Source organism: Onychomys torridus, chromosome 19, assembly GCF_903995425.1.
Source record: "Onychomys torridus chromosome 19, mOncTor1.1, whole genome shotgun sequence".
In the NCBI taxonomy this organism is placed as follows: domain Eukaryota; kingdom Metazoa; phylum Chordata; class Mammalia; order Rodentia; family Cricetidae; genus Onychomys; species Onychomys torridus.
Window position 1 is genome coordinate 51,157,720 of NC_050461.1, and position 20,492 is coordinate 51,178,211.

A 20,492-nucleotide genomic window follows, 5' to 3' on the forward strand; every position below is an offset into this window, starting at 1 on the left:
ATTGCAAGGATACCGGGCAGAACCCTGCAAAAGATGCTCATCTAAAATTAGAGGGAGGGTGGCTAAAACCCTGGATTATTGAGAAGAATTTGAAGAGCTCAGAGTCTTGATCATATCGTGATAATCTTTTTGAATTTAGCTGGCTCAAGTGGTGTGTTTAGAGGTCAATTAGTGGACTGGAGAGATGGCTCAGAGGTTAAGAGCACTGGCTGTTCTTCCAGAGGTCCTGAGTTCAATCCCCAGCAACCACATGGTGGCTCACAACCATCTATAATGAGATCTGGTGCCCTCTTCTGGCATGTAGACAGAACACTGTATTTTTAATAAATAAGTAAATCTTAAAAAAAAAATTAGAGGTCAATTCATGTTCATTTATTTCTTCATTTCTACCCTCATGATGAATCTCTTCAATAGCACAGATGATGATAGAGTCTGTGTTTATTTGGAAGACAGTCCAGTCAAGTTTGTAGGCAGACTGGATATATCATGTGGAACAAGATAGCAGTCACTCACTTTACTCAGAGCATCTGGCAGGATGGTGTTACTGTTAGTAGGGCAGGGTTTGAGGACAGAGACCTGGGTGTTAGTTATGGGCGTGGTAAGGGAAAGCTTTTTCTGTTGAAAATTTGAAATGTACAGTTGTGGCAGGTGGCAGTGGCACACACCTTTAATCCCAGCACTCGGGAGGCAGAGCCAGGTGGATCTCTGTGAGTTTGAGGCCAGATTGGTCTATAGGGCAAGATCCATGACAGGCACCAAAACTACACAGAGAAACCCTGTCTCAAAAAACAAAACAAAACAAGACAAAACAAAAAAAATTATGGTTTTATGGAAGCAGAGCATAAAACAGTGAGGAAGAGCTCTCTGAGTGGTGAGGGGAAAGGGCCTATGCACCATAATGAGGTGTCTAGCTCTGACTCCATATGCAATGGCAAGGACATGGGGAGTGTAAAAGGCAGAACAATGTGCTGTGGAGATTAATTTGCAGTAGAATTTTTGCTGAGACATATTCTTAGCTTTGTGATCACGTATATTTACATTATTGTTATTGATACTTATATTTTGCTGTTTTATAGTTCTCTAGAACAATTTTTAGGATAAAATAGACTTACCAACATACATTTTAGTTGTGTATGTTTATAGGATACAATGTGGTAAGTTAATACACATATGATATATATAAAATTAGGCCAATTATCTTTCCCATCTCCTTAGACGTACATTATTTTTGGCCTGGTCAGACTACAGGATTCTTTCAATTTCTTCCTTCACAGGATGTTGCAAATTATCTCAGAGGGATATGGAAAGAATTAGATTTCTCAATTTTATAGCTTCCTCTAACATTGCGAACACATTCTTAACTACTAAATGATAATAATTGCACTGAAATATCTGACCTAGTTACAGACAGGTATCATGAAAAACTTCAAGAGAAGCTGGGGAGTGAGAGAGCTGGACAGTGGAACCGGGAATAAGATGAGACTGACTAGGGTACAGGGTGTACGTCAAAACCTTCCTAACCCCCAAATCCAAATGTGCTGGGTGGGATCTGACCCTCCTGAGAGTGAGCAAAAGCCTTAAGGAATGTCAATATTTTCTCACTCATATGAGAAATTCTGGTATACTTTAAAGACATCAAATCATAAGAATATGCTATTGAATAACTACTTCTTTGAATCTTGGTTCTGGACAATAGCTCTAATATATATAGTAAATTTGTTTGTGGTGTATGCATGCTTACATGTTCACATGGATGCATATGTGTGTGCACATGTCTGCAGAGACTGGAAGTCAAGTGTCTTCCTCTATTTTTTAGGGTCAGGTTACTCATTGATCCCAGAACTCAGTGATTCAGAAAGTGAGCTGCCAGTGAAGTCTGGGCATCCTCCTCACTCTGCATTCCCAGTCTAGGCTTACAGGGGAGTGTCATTTGCCATTATGCTGGTTTCTTTTTCCTTTTTTATTTTTTTTTAACATAGGGGCTGATGGTTCCAAACTCAGTCTTCATTCTTACCTGTCATATTACTGAACCAGCTATTTCTGCATTCCAAGTAATAACATATTCATGAAGAGAATTAATATGTGTAGCTTATAATATACTTTCACATACAGCTATCATAATGAGTAGCAAACACATGAGAGTCATGAGCTATGTATTATCATCTTGTAATTATAAGAACAAGGCACTGAGAAAGTTTAAATACATAATAAAATCAGCAGAATTATTTTTGCTTTACAAAATAAAAGATGCCCACTTTATCCTTATCTCTTACTTCTCATCCTGACCTCTGAGTGGTCAACAAATTCTTTCCATTCTAAATTTCATTTTCTCTTCTGTCTAGAAACAAAGTTGAATAAGAACATCCTGTTGTGAATCTGGAGTTTTTAGGGGAACAGTATACACTTTTACCACCTGTATGCATATTCTTTTAGATCCATACACCTTTAGAAATGCATCCTAAAGAATGACGTCAAATGGTTATGGGCAAGTGTGGAACATAACAAGCATGACTACTGAGGCCCACTTTCTTTCCTCCATCGGGTCCTATAAAAATATTTATTTCTACTCCATGTGTGTTCATGCCTTGCCTGGGTGTATGGCTGTGTGCCCCATGTGTGGGTGGTGCCTGTGGAGTAAGAAGACTCTGTGGGATCCCCTGAAGCCTGAGTTACAGACGGTTGTAAGCCAGCTGACAGGGTTGCTGGACCTGAACGGGGTCCTCTGCAAAAGTAGCGAAAGCTCTTGGCTATTGAACAATCACTCCAGGACTGAATCTTAGTTTTTGCCCTTGAGGACTTTTACTGATTGGAAGGGCCACAACCACACCATGAACCTGAAACAGACTGATTATAGATATCCACCATATGTACAAAACACCCCGTCATAACTTCTCTATTAGAATTTGTCTAAATTATTGGCCTTAAGCTGGTGTGGCACAAAAACTTTTTTTTCATTTTACACGACCTGCTTACTTCAGACAGCTAAAGTATGTCTATTACATTGTAAAACTCAATCATCTGAAGAACTAATTTATTTCTGTGCCTGTATGATGTGTATGTGTGAATAAAGTGTGAGTGTGTGTGTGTGTGTGTGTGTGTGTGCGTGTGTGCAAGTTTGATTTTTCTGTTGCTGTGATAAAAATTATGACCATATTCCTTGCCAGTTTTTAAACCCTAAAGACATGCTTTAATTTCCAGGGATCCACACTTATTCCCAATGAAGCATATGTTCCCTGGAAGTAGAGATTTTTCTTTTTCTCAAGATCATTGTGTAAGATGTGAGACTGGAATTGTGATATTATTTGCTCATCATTTCCACTGACCATTTTTACCATAATTATCTCTGGGCATTATATTTGACCATAAGTCTTGCTCTTGACAATTGCATTTGAGAAGAAATGGTTAGGGGTTCAAAAAAGCTTACATTGTGTGGTTCCTGGATCCATTGTCACCTCTCATCCCTGTGGGGACACTGTGAGCCCTAAAGTCTGCAGTGCTAACAGGGTCCTGCATGAATGACAGGGCATAGAACTGAGGCAAAGAGAGGAAGGAAGGAACGAATGAAGGAAATGGTATGGTTAAAAACAAATGAAAGTATGTATGAATATTAATAATTAATAACAATCCTTTTATAAGCCACAAAAATGTATTATCCTCTGTTACATCAGAATAACTCTAGTTATCATGGATTTATATGAGCACGTACTCACATATGTGATGAATGGAAACATAAATGAATGGATGGAGTTAAAATTTACTTCTTCTAAAATGTTCCATCTTGGCCATTTTCTGACTATTGAAATTCCATTCATCCTTTAAAGTCTAGCTCAATAGTCATCTAGTTATTTCCAGCTGTAATTGATGTTTGGCTAAATCTCTGTCCAAAAAAATCTTTTCTGCATTTGAGATTCTTTTCTTCCAATTCAGAGGGAAACAGTCAGTCAGATATAAGCATTGCTGGATGGGTTTCTAAAAACACATTGAATTCTTCTTTGATTGTCTCCAAGAAACTTGTTGATTCTGCTTCTTAGCTGTCTCTCTCACAAATCATCACAGGACTCAGTATACAAGTGTTGTCTGTGAAGTCGGAACCTTCTCAAAACAACCAACATTGTGTAGATGGCTCGCAGCTGTGCTTTAGATAACAGAGGATTGAGTTCAGTGCAAATGAACTGCATGGTAATAGTATTGTAGGAGAGTACATTTTTTAAAAAATCATAGTTGTAAATTTTTTTAATTTAATGAAACATTAACATTTAGGGTGCATTTTCCTTGATGAGAAAGAGCAAAGTTTTAGGCTCATGAGAAAAATTTCTGTTTAATACAGCCTGTGTCATGCATTGACACCACCTCATACCATATTACAACCACATTTTTATATATGTGGAAAATGATGGTTAAATTATTTTTATGTGTAATTCTTTCACAAAGTTGTAGAGCAACAAATAATCCCAGTGTTCCTCCACTCACAGCTCTAACTTGAATGACATCATTTCCCCCAGAAAGGCCTGTGAACCTGCTATGTTGGCACATTCTTGGGATACTAAAGTCCTCAAGGCAAAACTGAGCTGTAAGGTCATTTGTGCTACAGACTGTCTCACAAATTCAGAAAAGGAAAACTAGAGGCTGGTGACATGGCTTAATAGTTTAGAGTGCTTGCGAGTTCAGTTCCTTTTTTCTACTTCTGATGATTCTAACTCCACTCTCTCCTGGTCACTATGGACACACACACACACACACACAAAGGGGGGAGGAGATAGATACTCAAATAGATACACACACCTACACATAAATAAAAATATCATTAAAAAACAAAATAAAAGGGGAAATAGATATAGATGGATGGATGGGTAGATGATAGATAGATAGATAGATAGATAGATAGATAGATAGATAGATAGATAGATAGATAGATAGATAGATAGATAGATAGATAGATAGTAGATAGATAGATAGATAGATAGATAGATAGATAGATAGATAGATAGATAGATAGATAGATAGACAGACAGACAATTTGGAGGGATCTTTGTTGAGTGCTGATCTTTTCCACACAGTCATCTCTATGTGTGTAAAGCTTTCCCTAACTAAAACATCCGGTAAGGTCCCAGAAGTCATTACCCTTCTCTAGGGATTTTACCTGAGAGCAGGGAAAGGAAGCAAAAGTCCCTAGAGAAATACCTAGAAGAGGTGGTTCTGCTAGAAAGACAGTCAAGTGGCTTCTGTTTAAAGCTTGGGGTGGGAATAAACAGTATCTATAAATTGGCATGACAGGTCTTTGGGGACAATGAAAATGTAAAATGAAATTATGGTGATAACTTATAGCAGAAAATTTGCCAAAATATCATTGAATTACAGACTTTAAAAGAATAAATTCTTTATGTAGATTATATAAAATATATAGGAGTAGTATTTCATATATATATAAATATATATAAAGACATGATAACACACATGTATAAGCACATGTATTTTAATGTATATCTACACACATGTACTGTATATATATATATAACATATAATGTTAAAGCTTGCAGCTAGGGATTGTTCTGTGCTTCCCTCACTGATAATTGACTTACATATAGTAATATTGTTTCCTTAACACAGCAATGGATAAATAAATAAATGAATGAATAAGGGCCAGTAAGAACCATTTGAGAGTTTCAGGCTAGCAATTAATTTAGTACTCCTTAAGTGATATTCTTTAAATATTTTTCCCAACAGTTATTTAGAAGAAAGGCTGAGAGCTGTATACAGAAAGGAAGAATAATAAAGAATTCATGATTGTTATCTTGGATCTCGAGTCATACTTACAAAGTACTCATGAAAAAATTATGTGTTGGGCTAGAGAGATGGGTCAGCAGTTTAGAGCACTGCTCTTTCAGAGGCCCGGGGTTTGATTTTCAACACCCACAATGTGGCTTACAACCAACTGTAACTCCAGTACTCCAGTTCCAGGGGATCTTACACCCTTTTTGAACCTCTGTAGGCACCAGGCATACACATGATGCACATACATATATGCACACAAACACTGATGCACTTAAATAAAATCTAAAATAACAATTGATTATTATTGTTATTATTATAGTCTTTGAATCTAACCTGACCAGCTCTTTATTTTCTTAAATGTAATGAAACAGATGATTGATATAGAGCCAATCAATGAGGGACTCAGCCTTTAATGGTTCCAAAGCATCTTCCAACCACTAATACCTGGGAGATTTAATCTACATAAATACTCTTCCCTTGTTATAACTCCAAGTCTCTCATAGATGGACTATCCTGTTAGGTCTCTGCCAGGCCTGTCCTCCGTCCCAGATATAATTCTACATTAGATAGTTTACATGCAAACAAAATTCCATGTAAATCAAGTATGAGTTCCATTGAAAGGTGAGGTGAAATCTAATAACCCATTGGCAATTTCCAGTAAATTTGCCTTGATTTCATATGTCCACAGCGCTAGATGATAAAACTGCTGAAGGCAGCTAAGGGGAAGAGAAGGCAAAGGCTCTAGGAAGTTGAGTCCTGTGGTTATTAGAAAGTTAACTGGCAATAACATTGAGCCTTCCCACTGCGTGCATTTGAGTTGATGGATCTCTTGGTATTACATCTTTTCCTGAAGGAGGCAGCCCAAGCTAGGACCATTTTCATGGTGAAAACAGATCATCGTATCTGACAATTATAACTCCAAATGGCCATTGGAGAAGACTATCCAATTATGCTGTTAGGCAGATTGTCACATTTCAATATATTTATTTTCTTTACCCACAAACATAATGTCAGCTGGTTGATAACAGCATTTGAGACAAAAGCTGTAAGCTTTGCATTTTGTAGTGTTTTACTTTGCTTGTATCATTTCAAGCACCATGTGGGGTTTTCCGGTTAATAATGTAACAGATGTCATTGTGAGACGGGACTGAAATGGTGCTGGCTTCCAAACCATCTTGTCTTACTTCTCCTGGAAAAGCTTCCACAGCTCAACCTGACTGCCTCCCATCCTCTGAAAGACTGACCCACTTATTTCTGTGAAAGGAGACATTTAAAACCTGAGAACATGGCATCCTCTGCTGAGTGAAATTAGAAAAAATAATGGATACTACCACAGAGGAGTGATACCTCTGAGCTCTTCCCCTGCTTCAGCATTTCCGGCTGTAACTCCGGGCTCTCTGAACTCCTGTTACAGCAGCTTCTGCCAGCTGTCCATCTAGCCACAGTTTAGCTAAGTGGGTTTAGCCACAGAGAAGGTACAAGCTCAGTCGTTAATGCTATTTTATCTACTTCCTTTATTTTTTTAACTTTAGCGTCAAATATGAAGAAGTAAAATGTTCTAGAAACAACATATTTATAATTATATTTTTGGGGTAGCATTTAAATTTACTTGGACACTTTCTTTAACTCTTTACCATGATGCTGCTACCTCTCTATAGTAATAAGTATACAAATAAATAAATACATATATATATACATATATATGTGTATATATATACATATATATGTGTGTGTATATATATGTATATATATATATGTATATATATATATATATATATACACACACATATATATAAAACTATAAAGGGCACGTCACATCACCTTGCAAAATTGAATCTGTGTGTCAATCAAACCTTTAACAAAAAGCCAGATTTGTAATCAAGTTGTCATTAACATCAGTATAAATTAGAAATGTCATTTTCTTGTCAAGGACATGAGTCATGCTTTAAGCATATCTCGTCATCTGTATGTTAAGGGAGAAAGGGAGTTCCTGCAGACAGAAGGAAGCTCAGTGCCAAAGCTGTAAGAACCACACCCTCAAACATTTGGGCCAACACATCTGTCTCTGTAGTTTTCGGTTTATGGGATGCTGGACTTTAAAGCAATAGGATAGGAGAGAGGCAGGAGGCATGTTGGGATTTCCATGTTTTTGTTTATTTGTTTGTTTGTTTGATCTCCCTTTTTATTTATTATATTTATGTTTTAATTTTACACATCAGCCATGGGTTCCCCCGTCCTCCCCCCTCCTGCCCCCACCCCAACCTTCCCCCCAGCCCCTCCCCTCCATTCCCATCTCCTCCAGGGACAAGACTCCCCTGGGGATTCATTTAAACCTGGTGGGTTCAGTACAGGCAGGTCCAGTCCCCTCCTTCCAGACTGAGAAAAGTGTCCCTGTGTAAGCCCAAGGTTCCAAACAGCCAGCTCATGCACTAAGGACAGGTCCAGGTCCCACTGCCTGGGTGCCTCCCAATCAGTTCAAGCTATTCAATTGTCTCACTTATCCAGAGGGCCTGATCCAGCTGGGGGCTCCACAGCCTTTGGTTCATAATCCATGTGTTTCCATTAGTTTGGCTATTTGTCCCTGTGCTTTTCCAATCTTGGTCTCAACAGTTCACACTCTTACGGTCGCATGTTTTTTAAGCATGCAGTTCATGGCATATCTATGCGGCTATCATTTTCTTTAATTGCCCACTGAGTAATTTGGAGAAACACTCATTCAGCTTTGATGCTGTTTTATCTCTTCAGACAATAAAACATTCTTTTCTGAGTATAATCTAGAATGTCCTAAGTATGCAGTCCTAAGCCCTTGTAATATATCAGACACAAATATAGAGACTAGATGCTGATAATTGGGAAAATAATTATTTTCAAAAAGGAGGAAAGGAGGTTAAGAAAATAACAGAAACTTCTGTAAAGTTGGCAAATAATAAAGTGAGATGGAGAATTTAGATGAGCCAACAGCTTTCCCATGACTTGGTGCCACATGAATCATTTAGAAGTTTCCTTTTGAAAACAGTATCTTTCCTGATATTCTCCACAGCCGATGGCACATTCCAACTCTCAAAGTAAGGAAAATAAAATCAGTCAAAAAATGGGGCTCTTATCACACACACAAATATATAAAAAATTCAACTTAAAAAGAACTCCACAAATAAATACTAATTGAAATATATTCACAAAATATATCATTCTCACTATCTCTTAAGCGTTTATATATGCTTGCTCCAACAAAAATTGCTCTAAAAGAAAGGAAAGATATTCCAGAAAATAAAAACTACACATTGTTAATGAGCACAAAGAATTATTATTAACCCTTGCTGGTAAAGGAAATCCATGTAAATGACCTCCTGGTTGACAAACTAATAGTATATATATAGTATTTCACATAATAATGCTTTAGTGTGCATGTTGGAAAGGGCAACCTTGCAATTATTACTAGAGAACTAGAAACTTGTATTTGTTCAGAGGGGGCTTTGCATTTGTTGCACAGGCTGAACTTATTCTCTACTTCTGCACATTGACCTCTACAAATTTATTCTAAAGGATAGAATGGCTCAAGTGAGCAAACGTTCATAAATTCTGCTCATTATGCAGTCTGCTTAAATTAGAGGTAATAGTCAGATCTGAATGTCCTACAATCATCAATGTACAGTCATGATGCAAATGTAGAAATTACTCGTGATACATTAACAAGCAAAAACAGGCTATAGTGATATATATCAAGTATTAGTGCATGTGCTAATTGCACATGTTGATGGTTGACACAAATATTCATATATGTGTAGATGTGTATATTTAAGGGGAAAGAGGGAGAGAAGAGAGGGGAAGCAAAGAGAAATAGGTTTTAAACAGTCATAACAGGGAGTGGCTTGTCTTTGGCAGATTGGCTTATGTTACTTATATTTTCAAATATTACTCTAAGCATGCAGATTACTTACATGACAAATTATGGTAACAAATTAATTTTGAAGTTTCTTACATGGAAACTTTGATGATATGTTCTAAGTGAAGTGTTATCACACTGTGGCATCTTCTCCATGCATTGACAAATTCTGCAGTATGGTAGACATGAGACTACCTGGTACCAGCTCCCTGCTTCCCAGAAGGTCATTCAATCATGGTACAGTCTACTCTCTGAGTTTAGAGATTCACACTCATTTTCTTTTTCTTTTTCTTTTTTTAACTTTCATTTTAAGCAGGTCTGCTTATCACTTGCAAATTAGTTCTAATCCAACTTTGGATATCTCCTGTCTATAGATTATGAAATTGTACTATTAATCACATAATTTAAATTGCTAAAAAGAAACAAAGAACATCGTACTTGTCATCATTATGCACTGAACTGAATGACACCAACTCATAGATAACAGTTGCCTTGGGTCACTTAAGGAAAGGTGTTCGGTGCATCTTATTTTAGGAATTGAAGCGAACTAAATGTTTGTGTCTCTGTGCTTCTATGTTGAAAACTTAACTTCTAAGGGGATGGTATTTTGAAATGAGCATCTGGACAAGAATTAAACCTGGAATTGGTCAGGAGAATGAACTCCAGTATGATGGGACTGGTGTCCTTATAAGAGTGACACCAGATGGCACAATGACATCATGTGAGTTCCCAGCAAGATGGCAGCCATCTGCATGCCAAGAGAAAAAGTATGCCTTGGTAGCATCTTGACTGGACTTCCTAGCTTGGCAGTAGATAAATAGCAGTTATTTAAGGTACCCGGTCAATGGCGTTCTGTTTGCACAGGCCGAGGTGACAAATCCAGAGGCATAATCATCTTTCACAGTTGAGGGGAGGAGAGCTGCAGCAAGAAGAAAGCCTTGATAGCTTTCCTCACAAGACAAATCTGTTGAAATGGACCTGACTTTCTGCTCTGAAGCTCAACAGAAGGGTTTACTTATCATGTGGTTTCCTTTTAGACCCAACCCAAATTTGAGTTGCTTCCACATTTCATAAGAATTGTGATTAGGTCCTAAAAACAATGGACAGAAGATAAGGCAGCAGACCATTCTCTTTCAACATTATAACATGCTTAAGATAGGCAGCTCATTGGGAAATGGATGTGTGATGCCAGATACATCATAGCAGATATATCTGAGTAATACATTCCATAGTGCTCTGTGATTTGGAGAGCAAGACCATGTAAACCCTAGTCTGATGTAATGAGTAACCACTGATTCACAAAATTTCCTCAGTATCTAATCTGAAACAATGAACCCCAAAGTATTTAAAAACTAAGAGCTCCCAGAATGCAAATGAAAAGTCACTATGATTACTCTTAAGACTGTAAGGATGAGAGAGAGAAAGAGAAGAGAACCAATAACAGGTCTACACTATTGTGTAAAAGGAAACCTTACAACTGGGCAAGGAGCTAAACCTATCCATGCAGCCCGGACAGCTCTGCCTTGAGGATTGTCTTACGAATTTTCTTTTCCATTCCCCAGAATCCTACACCTAATTGGCTGTTGGCAAATATGAGCTCAACTTCCCTAGCACTTTCCAAACACAGCCAATGGGAGTTTGTAGGTGGATCCTAGAGGTAATCCACTAGGTGGATCAGGAACAGACTTCAACTCCCTTGTTGAACAGAACTGGCTGAGAGTGAATTGTTACCTTGTAGAGATGGCAGGGTCATTTGAGAACTCTCTTGGTGCTGTGTCCTTTATCCAAAATCCACTCGAAAGGCCTTCCTAGTCCATTATAGTCTGTCTCGTATAAAATTTACTCCTTCTACGTCCCGACCTCTTCTCTTAGTCAAGAGGACAAACTCTCTGCCTCCATTTGCTGCCCACATTGGCCTACTTCCCCAAGGAACAAAGAGCAACTTGCCCCTCCTGGCTGCACACTGGTTCTAGAGATAACACTTTGTTTTCCTTAGAGGCTGAAATGTGACTATTCCATTAACACGATATGGTTTGAATATGAAATGTTGATCCCTAAAATATAGAAGGCTCAGCTCTCTGACACAAGTGGTGTTCAAAGGTGGGGCATTGTGAGAGCTAAGTTAACCAGTGGATTAGTTCATAGTGGATTCAAATTTGATGGCGCCAATGGAAGGTGCTGAAAGCTAGGATGTAGGCTCCAGTTGAAGAAAGATCACTAGGAACAGGCCTTTAAAGGGGGTAAAGATTCAGATATATAGATCTTGTCCCCACAGGCTTCCTGTCTGTCACGGTCTGCTTCCTGGACATCATGAGATAAAAAGCCTCCTCTGCTACATGCTTCTGCCTCAGTGATGATTTGTTACACCACTGTCCATAACAATGGAGCCAGCTAATTATGGCACGGAAAAACTGACATTCTAAGTCACAGTAAGCCCTCCTCTGCTAGGTGGTTTGTGCCAGTGTCTTGCCATAGTGACAAAAGGTTAACATATGGCAAGAAGCAGGCTTCAGTAAAATTTGCTTATTCATAGCAGAATACACTGTTACAACCAAGCAATTTTAATACACTTTTTTTTTTATTAGATAAAAGTGTGTTTCAAAGGGCTAGAGGGACTGGAGAGGGAAGTGCTCACCACACAGGCATGAGGACCCCAATGCAATGCTAGAACCCTTGTCAACTACAACAACAACAAAAAGTCAGGTGTGATAGTAAATGCTTGCAATTCCAGTGTCTGAGAGGCAGTGACTATCCCCGGGGCTTGTTGGCCAGCCAGCTGAACATAGTTGGTGAGTCCCAGGTCCCAGAAGGAGACATTATCCTAAAATACAACACTGGGGGCTAGGGAGCGAGACCAGTCATGGAATGCTGGAAAAGAAATCATGAGCACCCAACTTAAGTCCCTGGCACCCAGGCAGAAAGTAGGCATGGTGCCACTTGCTTTTAATCCCAGCACTGAGGAGATTGGTACAGGTGGAGCCTTGGAGCTTGTTGGCTATCCGCTCTAGTTCTCTAGTTTAATCTGTGAATGTGTGAGCCCATGTCAAAGTGAGAGATCTTATTTAAAAAATGTGGGATCTGGCTGAAGAGCAACAATATTTGAGGTAGAAATCTGGCCTCCTACACCAGTATACACATGCTCTCTCTTTCTCTTTCCCTCTTTCTCTCTCTCCCTCCCTCTCCCTCTCTCTCTTTGTCTGTCTCTCTCTCTCTGGTAGATGGCTTGTGAAAAATAACAACTAAGGTTTACCTTGGCCCTATATCCATACCTGCAAGCTGGCATATATACGTGTGCCTGCAGACACATGAACACATGCCCCTGTGACACCCAGAGTTTGGGATGTTAGGAACTAATTGGTTAATATTACTAAAAACTGGATGAATCTTACATCTTCAAGGGTAGCAGCAGGAGATCTGAAGCAGTTATCAAGTTATTCTTTATCAATAAATCTCGAGAGTCAGATATCAGGGTAAGAATTTGAATGATCAGAGAAGCTGTGGAGAAGTAACCAGTGACCTCTTCTCTCTCTTTCAATAATCCAAAAGGGCTGAGATGCTCGAAGACCTGCCCTACTACTTCCTGTCTCTCTATCTGTCCTCCATCCTCCAAAACCTCTATGGTTAATTTTGGTCAGTTAGTAGCTAGCTACACTTCTGACTCAAAGCAAATTTTATTGACTGTCTTGGGAGCTTCAGAATGCAATATCATACAACAGAGTTTCGAAGGGACTTGATTAGCTACTGGGGCTGGCCCAGGTAGGATGTCTATTTTAAATGCTTTTTTTTTTGTCATTTTGAAGATACTGCCACAAAACATACAATACATATCTAATTCAGTTGCAACTTATCTCTATTAAACTTCTTATACAGAGAATTAGAAATTCACTTATTTGTAAACTGACCTGAATGATTAAGACAGAATGTTAACATATGTTAAGTGAAGTGTTAGACACTAAATTTCCCCAAGATTATCTTCTAACAATCCGAAGACATTGTTTAATTCTTCTACGGTTTCCACTTACCTATATACAGTCTAATTTTTCCACCCCTTTAGGACAGGAGGCGGGTATGCACTTGTAGAGATCACTCTCAATGTCCAACTTGGAGTTGTGTGCAGAAGTGGGCCAGATGTGGAGGTGTTGCAAATGTTCCCTTACCTCACCAGTTACATCACTCCATTTCTGCATTCTTCCTCCTAATCAGTATCTCATAATATAAAAAAATACAATGGAGAAAACATATCAGATTCAGATGAAGGATACAGGAAACAAATCCCTGCTTTCTTTGCTGCACTAAGATTTGTTTTAACATTTCAATTTGCATTCCTTTCCTGTGACTTTTACATTTAATTGCTCTGTCTTTGCTGTCTTTGATGATTGTGGAGACCTTTTGAGATTTGCCTAGAGTTGTTCCATGTTCTTCTAGTGAAGGAAGGCTTACACACTCACTTGGCAGGCAGGAGGAAATAGTCTGGGTTTTCTTTGTGTTGCTGTGATAAAATATTCAAACCAAAAGCAACTCAGGGAAGGAAAGGGTTTATTGGGCTTGTACTTCCAAGTTACAGTCCATCACTGAGAGAAATCAAAGAAGGAGCTTGAAGCAAAAACCAGGGCTTACTCACAGACTTATACTTAGCTTGCTTTCTTACACTGTCCAGGGCTACCTGTCAAGGGTTAGTGCTGCCCACAATGGGTTTGGCCCTCCTACATCATTAATATTCAATCCCAACACACACACATACACACACACATGCACATACACACATGCACACATACACACACACATACAGATATGCATACACATATGCACACACACATATACACATGCACACATAAATACATGCACACACATGCAAACACATACACATGCACACACATGCATGCACACATACACACACATATGTACACACACATGCATACACATGCACACATACATACATACATGCACATGTGCATGCACACACACATGCACATGTGCACACACATGTACACACACATGTACACACACACACACACACACACACACACACACACACACACACACGCTCGCAGGCCAATCTAACCGGGGAAGCCCCTCAATTGAGGCCCCCTTTTCAGAAGGCTGCAAGTTCTGTCATGTTGACAGTGACAGCTAACTACCACAGACAATGAGCCACTTTGGATATGCCTCAAATGACCCACAGAGAGGTAGGTGGGGATGGGGGCTGTTTACTAGATGGGATCAATGCACATACAATGTAATAGTAATGGTGACTTTCCTTGTCTCTTTTGAACAAATGACTCTGGGGAGGGAAATGTAGAAATCAATACAAAGAGGTGTGGCTTTAAAATCAAATGCCCACTGTGGCTAGCCAAGCTGAATTGTATCCATTAGTTCCTTTACAGAATAACTCAGTACATTGCAAAGCTCTGAACCCTTACTAGTTAATAACCCATACATGCAAATGCTGTAAAAACCATACAATATTAATGGGTATATATATTCTCTTAAAAATATGTTTCCTTTCTTTAGGAGCAATGAAGGAGAAAGCAATGCAGAAGACTTTAAAGGACTATAAACAGGTGCTGGGAATGGGCTTTTGTCTGAGTTGCAAGTGCTACATTTAGCTAGTTTCCTCAGCTCTCTAACCCAGGTCTATCACTTGAAACAGGGCGGGGGAGGGGGCACGGGGATCATCTACTCCAGAAGCTGATATGTGATCTAGCTAGTGCTGACTAATATTAGTCATCATTTTACAGCCAAAAGTCATTATGATTTAATAGTAAAATGAGTTCTGATTCCTTAAATCCAAGGAAATATACTGCTAGAATCTATAAGCACTCAACAAAATGTTATTTAATCTCTGCAGAGAAAATGCATGATTATTATAGCACCTTATTCTTGTGTTTTACTTTGCTTTCTGTTGCTGTGTTAAAAAAATGCAGCTTGGGGAAGAAAGAGTTTATGTTTGTTTTACAGTTCTAGTCCATCACGAAGGGAGGTCAGGGCAAGAACTCGAGGTGGGAATCTGGAGCCAAGAACTGAGACAAGGAACACATCTTACTGGCTTGCTCTCCATGACTTGTTCAGCTTGCTTTTTTATACAACTCAGGGCTACCTGCCCAGGGGTGGTCCCACCCACAGTGTGCTGACCCTAAATCATTAATCTATCATTGATCAATAAAATACCCCACATTCTCATCTCTCCTCCAAGCCAATCTGGAGGAATGGATTTCTGTCTTTCCAGATAAATCCATGTTTATGTCAAGTTGACAAAAGCTAACCAAATATACCCAGATCAAATGATAAAACTGTATACTCACTTTCAAACTAAATGAAAATACAATGGACACTGAGAACTTCAAATCAAACCAAGGTACAGGGAAAGGCCAGGGAGTTCCACAATTGGGCTTTATGCATAAAATTTCATAAAACTTAGATGACTGCAGTGACATCAGGAAAGAGAAGCTATTTTGGCAATCACTGATTTGGAAACTCTGATCCTGCTGCCTTTCAAGGAGAGAATGCACACGATGGAGGAAGAGCCTTTGAGGTCACTGTTTTCATAGACATTTCCTTTGTAAGCCAACAAGCACTTTTCCAATAGGAGGAATCCGTCAAAATGGGCTGTTTCAGAGCAGATCAATTACAGATAACCTCTCTTGCTCTGTGGATTAACAACTCTGATTGTATCTTCCGTCACATAGCTCAGCTACATAAGAACTACTGGGGCGTCTTTATTAAATTTCTGTATGGGCTCGCATGTATCCCTGGGAAAGACTGACTTCTGGTTTTAGGCAGCGGTGATGATGGTTTCCTTACCGGAACAGAGAGTGCACTTGTTTTGCATGGACACAAATTCTGGTACACAAAAACACAGCTCAGCAGTGTGCCAGCAGCAGACACAGAGTGGAATCTTAGTCTACCTGCCAACGTTGTGTCATTTTTAAAGTCTCAATTCTCTGTGAAAAACAAGCACATTCAAGGATTCCTTTGAGAATCTGTTGGAGAAGCAGAAGACAGCCAACATGCCTATGTGCTGCTGGGCAGCCACAGTGATTTCTCTGTCATCCAGCTGATGGACTTTCAATGGAGAAAGTAATTGTTTTTCTGTAATTTCTGTGACTCCTCCTAAAAATGATAGCTCTATTTTATTAGATTTATTTAGTTTTAATTATGTGTATGCATGTGGCTCTCTGTGTGGGTGTGTGCCCATAAGTGTAGGTACCTGCAGAGGTCAGAAGAGGGTGTTGGAGTCACTGGAAATGGAATTAAATGCAGTTGTGATCCACCTCTTATGGGTACTGGGAACCAAACTCAAAAGAACAGTATGTGCTTTTAATGCCTTAGCCATTTCTCTAGGCCCAAGGATGATACCTTTCCAAAGCTTGTGGCAGTATTTAAAAAAAATGTAGAGAAAATGTATAGGTTCAGCAATATATAAATCAGTACCTCTGTAGTTCTTGTTTCCAAAGCAGAAAGGGTAAATATTAGACTGGCACATAGAAGGAAAAGAGGAAATCCTTTTATATTCATTTGACATTATTTTAAAACTCTGCCTTTTTGTATGCGTATGAGGTCTACAATGTAAAAACATAAAGCATTTTAATGTTGCCTTAGCCCCACTGTTCTACTGCTGGGAAGAGATACCACAGGCTTGCTTACAGTTGTGGAAGTTTAGTCCATGAGTGTCATAGTAGGGAACATGGTGGCACACGGGCACTGGAGCAGTAGCTGAGGGCTACATCCTGTTCAAGGCAAGAGAGTAACAATGGGCCTCAGAGTCTGCCCCCCAGTGGCACACTTCCTCCAGCAAAGCCACACCTTTCAATCCTTCTAATCCTTTCAAATAGTGCCACTCCCTGGTGACTAAGCATTCAAATACATGAGCCTATGGGAGTCATTCTTAATCAAACCACCACAAATGTATAGACTATGTTGTTTGGTAGCTGGAAGTGGTGGCAGATGCCTGTAATCCCAGAATTAAAGAAGCAGAGGAAGGATTCAATGATGTCATCCCTGAAGCACCTTAGAGGATAGCCTGGGCTACATGATCTCAGGCACAAAGCCAAATAAACCAAGGAGTATATTTAGAATGACAGGTTTGTTATTAGAATGTAATCACTCAGATGCAGGTATATAAAACATCTGACTTGTTTCTGTTCAGATTGGGCTCAACTTCTCCAAAAAGACAGAACAAATAAACTCTCACACAATAGAATATGGAAGGCAGTGATTCCCAAAGGCACATGGGTATGATGCTTCAGCTGATTATGCTATCTTCAGGCTCAAGGCTATTGAATGTTTGGAGGTAGCATGGGAGCATAAAGAGAATTGCTTGGCAAATTGCTGTCTAGATGCTGTATGCTTTTTCTTCCTGCCTCCACTGGGAGTAGAAGGCATTTGCTTTTCTCTCACTTGAAGCTGAATGAGATGGGGATTCAGGAACTACTTTGTTGCTGGACTTATGTCTACTATGATTTGGATGCAGGAAATTGGAATCTGAATGATGATAGGAAAAGTGTTTAGGACATTGGGATTTTGGAATTGGGTGAATATAACAGAGTAGATATTCCTATATTCTCTAACATGATACTAAGATACTGGAGGGAAGAATAGTATGGACGAATTGATTTATTCTTTATTCCTCCAAGCTTCTAGACCTCAGCTACCTCCACATGATTTCTGTCTAAGGGTTCTGAAAAGTTTCTGCACCCTGACAAACTTTTCCTTGGATACAGCATTCCAAATCAGACCAAATCAGAATGAATTAGAAAGGTCCCCCGTTTAATGGGTAGAAGATTTCTGGGTGATTCTCTGACCCCTCCCAGAGAGGAGATGCAGAAGAAAGACTGACTGAAAAACCATGTGTCTGTTTTCTGGGGTGCAGTTTAATTTCCCTGTGGGAGTGGTCTTGAGCATCTCTGGGGGAGGAGCCATGTTTGGTGGGACTTTCTGGGGGGCAGGGTCTGGGCAGAGAGGTGGGGCTTCTACCAGAACAGGCTCCTATGAGGTCACTCAGCTCTATTTTCATTATTTCCCATGAGGGTTATTTATGGGCAAATAAACCAGGTACCACACAAAGGGCAAAGAGATGGGGAAGCAACCTCTCTGAGGCCATGACAGGAGTTGTGAGTTCCAGTGGCGATGGATGTCACATCGTCTATGACATTTCCCAGGGCTGATGCTGGAGAACTAGAGGAATGAGTCTTAATAAAGACTGTCTCAGTTATGGTCCAGATGTTGTCACCACTCATAGAAACATGAAGAAACAGTATTAGCATCAGGAAGTAATCATTAACAATCAAATCCAAAGGAAGGGGCTTAGTTCTGGCTCAGACAGATGCAACAGGTGCAGGAATTAGGGCATACACATGTGGAATCATCCCGGAAGAAGCAGAGTCAGAGACAGAAGGGATAAAGGAGTTTGAGAGACTCAGTGGACAGAAGTACCCAACATTCATTTAATGAGCAGTCTAGAAAGGAAGAGAGAATTTCTAGGAAACTGAAGGGGGAAAAGTCAGCAAGTGGTGGCTGATAATTTTCAGAAAATATGCAAAAGAAAATAGTCAGTTTTAAAAAAACAATGAATTTCAAGCAACATGAACAGGACTCAATTAAGAAGTATGGATTATAGCAAAGTTGTACACTAGCAAGGACAGTAATCACATTGGACGCAGTTACTTCCACCAACTTGTTCATTTATTTATATTAACTAGTGTGTTTAGGTGGTGATGGTGTGTGTGTGTGTGTGTGTGTGTGTGTGTGTGTGTGTGTGTGTGAGTGAGAGACAGAGACAGAGACAGAGACAGAGACAGAGAGAGGGAATGAATGAACTGAGGATTGAAGGCAGGCACACCATTTGTGTGGAGGACAGAAGACAACTTTCAAAGACAGCTCTTTCCATTCACTGTGGGTTCCAGGGACCAGATTCAGATTCTCAGGCTAGTGTGGCAAGTGCTTTTACCAACCCCTTGGGAGTTAGTTTTTGGTTTGTTTTCCTTTTTTTTTTTTAATCAGCCAAGAAGCAGGACTTTTCAATAGCAACAGGAGAAGCGAGCATAATATATTTCTATCTTCAAAGTGCAAATACATGGCACATATTGATCTGGAGTTACATAGCCAGAAAACTATTCAAGAACAAGGATAAAATACAGGTTTAGGACCAGACTCTTTATTCAAGAAGCCTTTGAAGGAGGCATCTTGGGAGTGGCAATGTGAAAGCTGAGGGAAGGCAGGAGAGATGTGGTCTGGTACCAAAATGATGACAAACCTGGACCCTGTTCAATGAAAGGGTAATAGTGAATATTTGGACTTAAAAGAGCAGAGAAAAGTGAGAGTTAAGATGCTAAATACTTCTATCCACATTATGAGAGCAAGGTTAGTGATAAACCCTCAAAGAACTTATTTATTTTATAGAGCATATCATATGGTTTCCATTTAGTATTTTAAAGTTAACTGAGTATGCTAAATTTAAATATTGTCTGTCATCTCATTTGGAGCAAAGAAAAAATAGAAGTGAGGAGAAAATAAAAACCTCAGTCCAGAACTAAAAGGAAGAAAAAGAAAAAGAATGGGACAATACAGAGATGAACACAAATTATTTTCAGGAAAAGGCATGGGTTAGAAGAATGCATAAAGAGCCAGGAGGCAGGATTAGAAAAATTCAGAAAACAGAAGAAAGAACAGCACTACACTCCTCCTTGCAAATGAGACCACTTTGTCTTGTTGGTTTTGGTTATCCTTTGAAAGCTTTACTGAGATTTAACTCATAAATCCATAAAAATAGAATTCATTCACTTGAGGAATAGAACCCAGTGGAATTTGGTGTATTCACAGATACATCCACACATTACAC